We start from the raw sequence: 9125 nt of genomic DNA, 5'->3' as shown, positions 1-9125 counted from the left end.
TCTGTCTCTCCCCCTCGCCTCACTTCAGGTAGTGAAACCAACATGTTACAACATGTTCTGGCATGTGAGTTCCTTTTGAGGCCTGCTCTCTCCCCCCTCACGCACAACTCTCTCTCACACACAGAGAGAAAGAACCCATGCAGAATACTACAAATAACAAAAAGCTCTCTCTGTGCTCAGCACCACTGCAGGTGTAGAATGTGTCCCAGCAGCGTGGGTGTGTTGAGATAAGCAAACTTCCACTTTTTTTGGGGGGGGGGTGGTTGCTCACACTGAGGCAATTCTTTCTGAGCTGTGCATGCATAGCAGTGACATCTGAAGGTTATGGGGGTGGGAATTTTGGATATGAGTGAAATGGCAACTCAGGACTGACTCAGGGGTGTTTTTCTTTGAAAAGTAGTTTGGAAGAGGGACCAAAAGTTTGTTTGCTTCTTTTCTTTTCTTTTTCTAAAAAAAAAAATACTCATGAGGTAATCTAATCTCCTCCCTCACCTGCAGGTGCAACAGGGATGGCTCACAATATACAGAAAGGAGGAAATTCCTTGTTGACACAGGTGATCGGTGCTAAGTGGCCAAAATTGATAGAATAATATCAGTGCTCTCCAGCTACCAAGAGCTGCCAAGTTCAACCTACCACACTGAGCTTGCTTTCTCCAGCTCTGTGTTCCACAGGAAGGTGATTCTGCAGCTTCTTTTCTAGGGGGAGATGATGATGATGATAGCGATAGCTAATTTCTTACTCCTCGTGAATGCTCTGATCCCTGGATGCAAGGTGCTGCCCAGTGCAATGCAATGCAATGTGAGAGACAGTGGGCTTGCTAGGTTTGATGGACCATAGGGGGGGCATGGAGAGAGGAGAGGAAGGGGGATTCCCATTGCAAATATCCATATTGGTTTATGGTTTTACTATTTAATGACACGGTCAGGCAGATAGATGCCCTCAGCAGGTCTGTTGATGGAGATGGATGCTGGATTCACCTGTTCGAGAGTTGGGTTTCTCAGACTCTGGTAGTAAAGAAAACATTCATCACTTCCACAGGTATAATTAGATAAAACAAACAAACTTGTACAGTAGATTGGCCTCTCATCCGGGGCCTTGAGGCAGGTACATCAAGCCATGTGACATGCAGGTAGTGTTACAATCTATTGTTTGTTCTAAATCTCAGCCTCAGGGAACAGGCAATTAAAGATAAACATAGCCCAGGCATAAAATAAAAAGAGCATCTTGGCCAGGCCAGTCAAAAGATCAACCAGGTGCGGAGTGATAAAAAGTCTTTGAATTGTTGCACCCCAGCGAAACAGAACAGGTGATTGGTAATTGTGCTTGCCCTCTCTTTCTTTTCTCCTCCTAGCATTAAGAAACATGAATGTTTGAGGGCATAGTTAGTCTCTCTACAAACTGCTTGTGGGTAAAGTGCTATAGCTCAGTGGTAAATCACATGCCCAGTATATATACCATAGAGCATAGAAGGTCCCAACTTTGATCTCAGGCACCTTGTAAAAGGACTGGGAAGGACTCCTGTCTAAAGTCGTGGAAAGCCACTACCAGTCAGCATGGACCTCAGTCTCCAAGCCCTCACCTAGGGTTTGGTTTCCTTGGAATGAAGGCCAGCAGAGATTGTGGTGTCCTTAGGATATGTGGCTATATTTATGCATATAGACAACCTGAGTGTAGGGTAAAAAGGGGCTCACAGCATTAATACACCAATCGAACTCGCTTCCCCACTCAGATTCCATGAGAGGCCCTTGGGGCGCAGCAGAAGGTTGAAACATGTCCTCTATCTGCAGCTTCTAGCTTGCTTCCAGATTCAATCCTACCCACCTTGGCTATTGTTCTCCTTGTAGGTGCTGGGTGAGGAGTGTTGGGGAAAACCCATTTGTTCTATGGCACAGAGCAACTTCTTTGTGCTAAACTGTGGTCTTTAACTGGCCAGCCAAAGCTAGTTGGCAAAGGGATTTGGTTTGGTAAGCTTGCTCTTATATATGTTACCCCAGTAGATACAGGATCCCAAGAATTGGAAGGGACCTAATATACCAGCCAGACCATCCCCAACCCCCAATTCATAACAGTACTGCGCTAGATGATCTAATGGTCTGACTGGGCACAGAGCACTGCTCATCTTGACCCATACATGCCATAAGCATACATAAAATTTAAGGTGGCAGGAGATGCAGCAAGAGTTTAGAAGATGTTGTGGTGTCTTCCAGCAGGTTGTGTTCAGCTAGTTGCTTGAAGGATGGATGGAGGTTGTATTCAGCAGATGTCACACCACCAATAACGAATGGCTGGACTAGAGCAACTGCCTGGATTTAATTTTTTGAAGGTAGGTTGGGGTGAACATGAGAAAACAGTATATACTGGTCTACATACCCTTTAGTATCCAGTTAGCATCATGGTTGCATGGACCATACCACATCAATAATAGAGGGCTTATCAAAATGAGTCATAATTCAGTCTTCCTTGGGAAAGATGGTTATCGCAAGTTCCCCTTCTCTCCCTCATACTGTCCCTTGAGATTTGAATCGCCAGTTCTATTTTGTGGTTGATGTAAAGGTCCTCTGGGGTTGGTGAGTTATTGTTTACATGGGAGTTTTTCATGATAAATATCACAGAACTTTTTAACGATGAGGCTGTTTTGACAGAACAGTTTATAGTACAATGCTATTTCTCATTGCAGACTGGTCTCCTTCGAGGGGGTGAGGGGCATGCTGGGACATTTATAGGTCCATAAATGCAGGCAATAAATGAGGACCAAATAAAACCCAACTTTAAGCAGCTACTACAGCAGTTTCTAGGTGCCCCCGCCATGTCCCACAGAACATTAGGCCTCAGCATCATAGGAGTTTCCTCAATACTTGTTAGCACCTGTTCACACCAATCAGGCAAGAGAGTCCATTTCCACAAGCAGAGCTGAAATAGTGTACATCACATTGCAATGCTCAAGTAGTTCACTGCAATAGTCAATAGTCATTGCACATTGCACATTACACAATTGTGCCTACATGAGCAAGGCCATGCATTAGTCATGTATATATGTTTGTATGTATAGCTCTGTCAGTACAGCATGAGAGTCTTAATCTCAGGGTCGTGAGTTCAAGCGCCACGTTGGGCAAAAGATTCCTGCATATATATATATCATTCTTCATCATAGTCATTAAGAAGGGTAAATCCAATTTAAAAATTTCTACCGTATTCTGCAATATTGTCAAAGCCATTTTCTGGATTAGCTACTTCTTGGCATCCTTAACTACTTGCTGGTGTGAATTTATATGTATGGATTAAAATCACAGGTATTAAATAATTTTTTTTCAGTGGGTGAATGAATGGCCCTGCCCCCCACATTTACTTTGACTGCATGAGCAGGGGAGGAGTGTAAACACGTATGGATCTCAGCAGCCCACTTATGCAGTATTGCAAGCATGCAGTTAAATCTGTTATTCTCTATATTTATTACTTTGCCAGGCTCAACCTTCATTTGAAATGAACAAGGGATCCGATCCTGTATACATGTAGACATAGAAGCCTTGTAAGAGAAGGAAAAGAATAAGGCGACTAATTCAATCCTGCCCCCCCCATGCATTTGGACCTCCTAGATTTGAAAGTGATTGTTCTTAACATGTGAAGTCCAGTTGCCTAGGGTATGATTCTGATTTGGAATTCCAAGCTCGTCCTCCAAAATGCTTGCAATTCCACACAAGTTTTTTGTTGGTTATTAGTAGAATAATATTCTGTAGCCATCCAGCAAAATCATGATTAACTGCGACAGTGCTTTGCAGAGTTCCACTTGATATCCCTGTGCTTTGATAATGATATTTTGGCATGTTTCAATTTTCATATATATATATATATATATATGTAGAGAGAGAGAGAGAGAGAGAGAGAGAGAGTGTCATAGGACTGGTTCACATAACATAAACATATACTTTGCTTGATCTCATCACCTGAATTATCACTACTTGATATGTCAAATATTCACACTGGAAAATATTTAAACTGTTGTCGTTTGCAGCATGCAAAAATAAGGTCCCCCTGGATTAAATGGGAAGCACACACTTGTTATGGTGCTTAGGATCTGCACATGCAAACCATCACTGGGTGCGTGTTTCAACTGGCAATGAACATTCTTGTGAGAACCAGCCGGCAGAGTGGAATATCTGCTACAAGCATTTGAAAGCTTAGTCCTGAACACAAAAAAGCCATTTCAAGTAAGCAAACCAAAGTCTTCCCTGCGCTTAAAGTTTAGGAAGGCCCTGGGATTCCAATGCTAGAACATTGTGGGAAGTTAAATAACTTCATACTCATCTAAAGTCTGCATTCGCCCAGTGTGGCTGGGGAAACCCAGCCAGATGTGCAGGGTATAAATAAAATCCTCATCCTCATCCATCATCATCATCACCATCATCTTCACTTGACCTGTTCCATCCCCACTCACCCAATAATCTTTTACCTGGTCTCCTCTGGTGAATAATATTTAGCTGCCAGGTGACTAGGCAGGCATGCTTCACAATTCTCTCTCCCTACTCCCTGTTTTTTTAAGCACATAAATGACTCATCATATTTGTTCTTCCATGCATTTGCTCTTAATAGACAAAGCATAATGTATATTGTTGGGGAGACTTTGGCAAGAAAACATCACTTTCCTTGGCCCTGAAAGTCAAGCTCAAACCAAGCATTAAATCTTATAAACAATGATATGACAAAGACATTCCTCCCTCTTGCTGTTTTTATTAAAGTATTGTCAGGCTACAATTTATTGTCTGCATTGTTATACAAAGCAAGTATCTCAAAGCAGTTGAATAACAGAAGATCAAACCTATCCATTCTGAAGGAGATCAGCCCCCCTGAGTGCTCACCGGAAGGACAGATCCTGAAGCTGAGGCTCCAATACATTGGCCACCTCATGAGAAGAGAAGACTCCCTGGAAAAGACCCTGATGTTGGGAAAGATTGAGGGCACTAGGAGAAGGGGACGACAGAGGACAAGATGGTTGGACAGTGTTCTCGAAGCTACGAACATGAGTTTGACCAAACTGTGGGAGGCAGTGGTGACAGGAGTGCCTGGCGTGCTCTGGTCCATGGGGTCATGAAGAGTCGGACACGACTAAATGACTAAACAACAACAAATTTAGGCCTGCATTTCAAAAATTCTGTGAGTTAAATTTCAGTGTTAGTTGTTGAGGCATCCACTCCCCCTCCACTTGCCCTGGAATTTGATTAGAAGGAATAAGTTGTATTGTATTGTATTGTATTGTATTGTATTGTATTGTATTGTGGGGGGGGGGGTCCCTGAAGCTTATTCCTTGCTTAATTGTCAGTTGTTTCTTAGAAGCAATTGGAACTGGGGTTCAAATTTTGTGAGAGCCAAATTCATGGACAGTATATAGGCCCAGCACATAAGAGTCTTATAACTTGAAATACATTGGGCCTCAATATATTTGTGGCCTCTGACATGCATCTCTCCTTTGTTACTATGTTGATGTATCCCCCCCCCCCGGTAATTATTTAGAACTTCCCACTACAGAACATCATGTTTCATCTCTCATCAACCAGGATGGCAATAATGGTGACCAAGGAGACAATAGAAATGCTGCTCCTCTGCAGGCAAGTAGAAGTTGAACAACTGCTGAAGTTTTTCTCTATTGCCGCAGTTTTCTCCATGCCAGGAAAAGTCACGTTGCTTACTCATGCAAATTAGAAGTGAAAGCGTGAAAGGCACGGAGGTCAACATTAGATGGCGCTGGAGCCAATGACAAGGGGAGCTAACTAATTCTAGTTTTGTCTTGATCTTCCTCTCTGTTGAGTTCTATACAGGCAACAGTGGGAATAAGGAGGATGAAGCTCGTAGGCAGTGACAGGCCCCTAGGTAGTTTGTAAGTAAGAAGGAAGGCAGGTTAGGTAGCTAGCTGAGGACAAATCGAGGTGATAGGACACCACCCATCTGCCTTCATTGACCAACCTCAACTAGTCCCTTGAAATGCTTTCAGGTAATGATTTAAACCTGCAGGAGCCATGTCAGGAAAAGGCAAGGAGCTGAGCATTATGAGCAGTAGCGTTCATCATTGCAACATGTGCCAGATGAAAATTTGCAGTCTCAGCAGTATGCTCTCCCTGTCAGAAACAACAATAACAGAGAACAAATTGTGGGGGATCATGGCCACATGGACAGAGTTCTTCCAGGATTTTCAGAGGACTAATTTCTAACTGGACACAACCTTAAAATAGCAAACTGTCCAGAATAACAGGGGACACCTGGCCAAGCTATTTCTAGATCTACCTGGAGATGCCAAACATTGGGCTTGCAACATTCTGTAGGCAAAGCTCTACTGCTGAGCGATAGAACTGTCCTGAACTTCTTACCAAGTGTGAAGAAATGGAGTTGGTTGGATAGGCCCAGCCCTGCAGAAGTCCAAGCATCTACAACAAGGGCATTGGGTCAGCCTGGTAACTGGCCCATCTATCTGCTATTACTTTCCCAGACTAAACCATGGAGTCTCCACTCTTGGAAACTGGCTCCAGGACTCTAGCACTGCCCCACTGCTGTGTTTTCTGCCCTGCATGCAGATCAACAGTTTGCCAGCAATTTGCAAAATTAAAGTTAGAACAAACAGTTTGTTCAGGTGGAGCCATTAAATCTGCTGCTGTTGCAGGTCTCGAAACTACTGGAAGTAGTGAAAGCTGGAAGGAGATTTGGAATAGATCGCCCAATAAACTGGTGTATTTATTTACATTGGCATGGTTTTCTGCTGTAGGGAACCCTGTTCCAAGAGGTGTTAGTCTGGGCATGGTCAGCCCTGGCATAGAGTTTACATAAAATGAAGATTCGGGAGATTACTGGGCACAAGAACAGGCTTCAGGAACATTATAAATGTTAAAGCACTTAAGAATGTTAAGCCAGCAAGATTGCCGTTTGCTCTGAGCATTCTAAACACCTCTTTGGAAAAGAGAATTTGGCATTTGTTCTGGAACGGCCAAGACAGTGTCTCATTGTCCTCAGGGACTGGGCTGTGAGATGGCCGGCAGCCACTGATGATACGTTTGGCAGAGACCTCTATAGTTTTGAGAGACCAATTGTTTTGCTAGGACCCAGCATTGCCACTGTTCAAGCTGTGAACCAAACTACGTGAAGACAGAAATCCCATGTTAACCCCAGAAGCTCAGCCATCATGGCTAAACTGTTCCACTTGCCCCCTTTGTCTGTCTTCTGCTGGCATTGAATGTGGTGCACACTTAGCAGAGCCTCTTTCCAACATGATTCATTGGAGGGGGTCTCTCGCACACCCCAGTTCCTTGCACAACTGCTTCACATACTGCTGGAATGATTATACCTGTACTGGTTCAATATGTTCGAGAGTACACAATGGCATATCTCCTCTCAGAGACTGTTCTTAATTTATTTATTTTTTAAATGTTCCCTGTGGTTCCATGTAAATTGACTACGAAGGTTTGAGAGCTGAAGCTGGTTTGTGCCTAGTGTATTTTGCAAGATCAGGTCCAATACTAATAAGAATCAGTTATTCAGAGACTTTAAACAACCTTTCTGCTGATAAATGATGATACCCAACCTGCAAATATATTCCAGGAACCTAGCTATTAATGATAAATTAATGTGTGCTATCAAGGTAAGACAGGGAATACGGAGAAGAAATGATTTTGAGGAGATATGGAAGGTTTGCAGAAATTGTATTGTTAAAACGGAAAGGGGGTCAAACCATCGCAAGAGGTGTTGACATTTTGGGAAGTTGAATAGTTACAATAGAGTGGTCTTGGGGAAGGGGGTGCATGTTTTTATTTATTATTATTGCTTTGTTTATTTTTTTTAAATAAAATATTTCGGGAAATCTTAGCAAGAGGTCATTGAGTCCACATTGCCACAGTGAAGGGGAACAAACGTAAAAAAAAAAGGTAACTGCTACATAAAGGTTCCCAGTTTTGAACATTTCTCTCCCATTTGTCAGCTGAGAAAAAAAACTAAAAAAAAAAGTGGGGGTACTTAAGGTACAGTATGGTAATTAAAAACCAATACAGACATTGTTGAACTCCAATTCCCATGTGCCCTAACCACTGGCCTTGCTGGCTGGGATTGATGGGAATGTGAATGAGCATCATCTTGAGGACCAGTTTTTTCAACACTGGCTAAAAATTGCCAAGAAGAACATCAGTGGCAGTGCAAGGTTAGCATCACTGGATAGTGCATCCCAGAGATGGGATGCCACCACTGAAAAGGCCCCGTCTTGGGTCACTACTTGCATCATCTTTGACGCCAGAGGTATCTGAGGAAGATTTCCTAACATCTGGGCATGGGGGCAAATTAGAAGTCAGCAGTCCTTAAGGTATGTACCAGAAGAACATGTGTGTGCCTAAACATTACATTGCAAGATAAGATCCCAATGCACCCTGATAACGTAGGGTTTTTATCTCTGCCTTGTAAAGGTAAAGGGACCCCTGACCATTAGGTCCAGTAGTGACCGACTCTGGGGTTGCGGCGCTCATCTCGCGTTATTGGCAGAGGGAGCCGGCGTACAGCTTCCAGGTCATGTGGCCAGCATGACAAAGCCGCTTCTGGCGAACCAGAGCAGCGCACGGAAACACCGTTTACCTTCCCGCTGCAGCGGTACCTATTTATCTACTTGCACTTTGATGTGCTTTCGAACTGCTAGGTTGGCAGCAACTGCTCTGCCTTGTACATGTTGCAATTTTACTCCGGGCTACCTAGCCTAGCTAATAAATACTATGCGTGTTGTAATATAGGTGAGGAGCCTTTGTCATAAACAATCTAGCCCATCTAGTCACAGAGACCGGCCAGGTGCCTGTGGGACTCCTGCAAGTCAGGCATTAGCAGAACAGCACTCTGCGCATCTGCCGTTCCCAGCAGATGGCATTCAGAAGCACGATGCCTCCAATGCTGCAGGTGGATCATGCCCATCATGGCTAGTAGCCCTTGATAGCCTTGTCCTCAAAGAATTTGTCTACTCCTCTTTTAAAGCCATCCGATCTGCTGGCCAACACTGCATCCTCTGGGAGCAATTTCCATAGCTTAACTATGGGCTCTGATGTTGCCAGCCCATGCCTTGTCCTTGTTAGTAGGTCAATGGTCAGGTAAGTCTTCTAATAAGAAAAATAAAATC

The 9125-nt window shown here is 43.6% G+C and overlaps 1 long non-coding RNA gene across 1 annotated transcript; it reads left to right on the top strand.

The window, feature by feature from the left end:
• The first annotated feature begins 288 nt into the window (after positions 1-288).
• Positions 289-8666, top strand: LOC148686192 (uncharacterized). Its single transcript, XR_015948874.1, has 5 exons — positions 289-676; positions 2209-2324; positions 3314-3425; positions 4011-4206; positions 4735-8666. It is a non-coding gene; the product is annotated as an uncharacterized LOC148686192 (long non-coding RNA).
• Positions 8667-9125: the final 459 nt, after the last annotated feature.

This window comes from Zootoca vivipara, chromosome 3 (assembly GCF_965207765.1).
Source record: "Zootoca vivipara chromosome 3, rZooViv2.hap1.1, whole genome shotgun sequence".
In the NCBI taxonomy this organism is placed as follows: Eukaryota; Metazoa; Chordata; class Lepidosauria; order Squamata; family Lacertidae; genus Zootoca; species Zootoca vivipara.
Note: the sequence above shows the minus strand (reverse complement) of the source record. Positions and strands in the feature narration are given on the sequence as shown.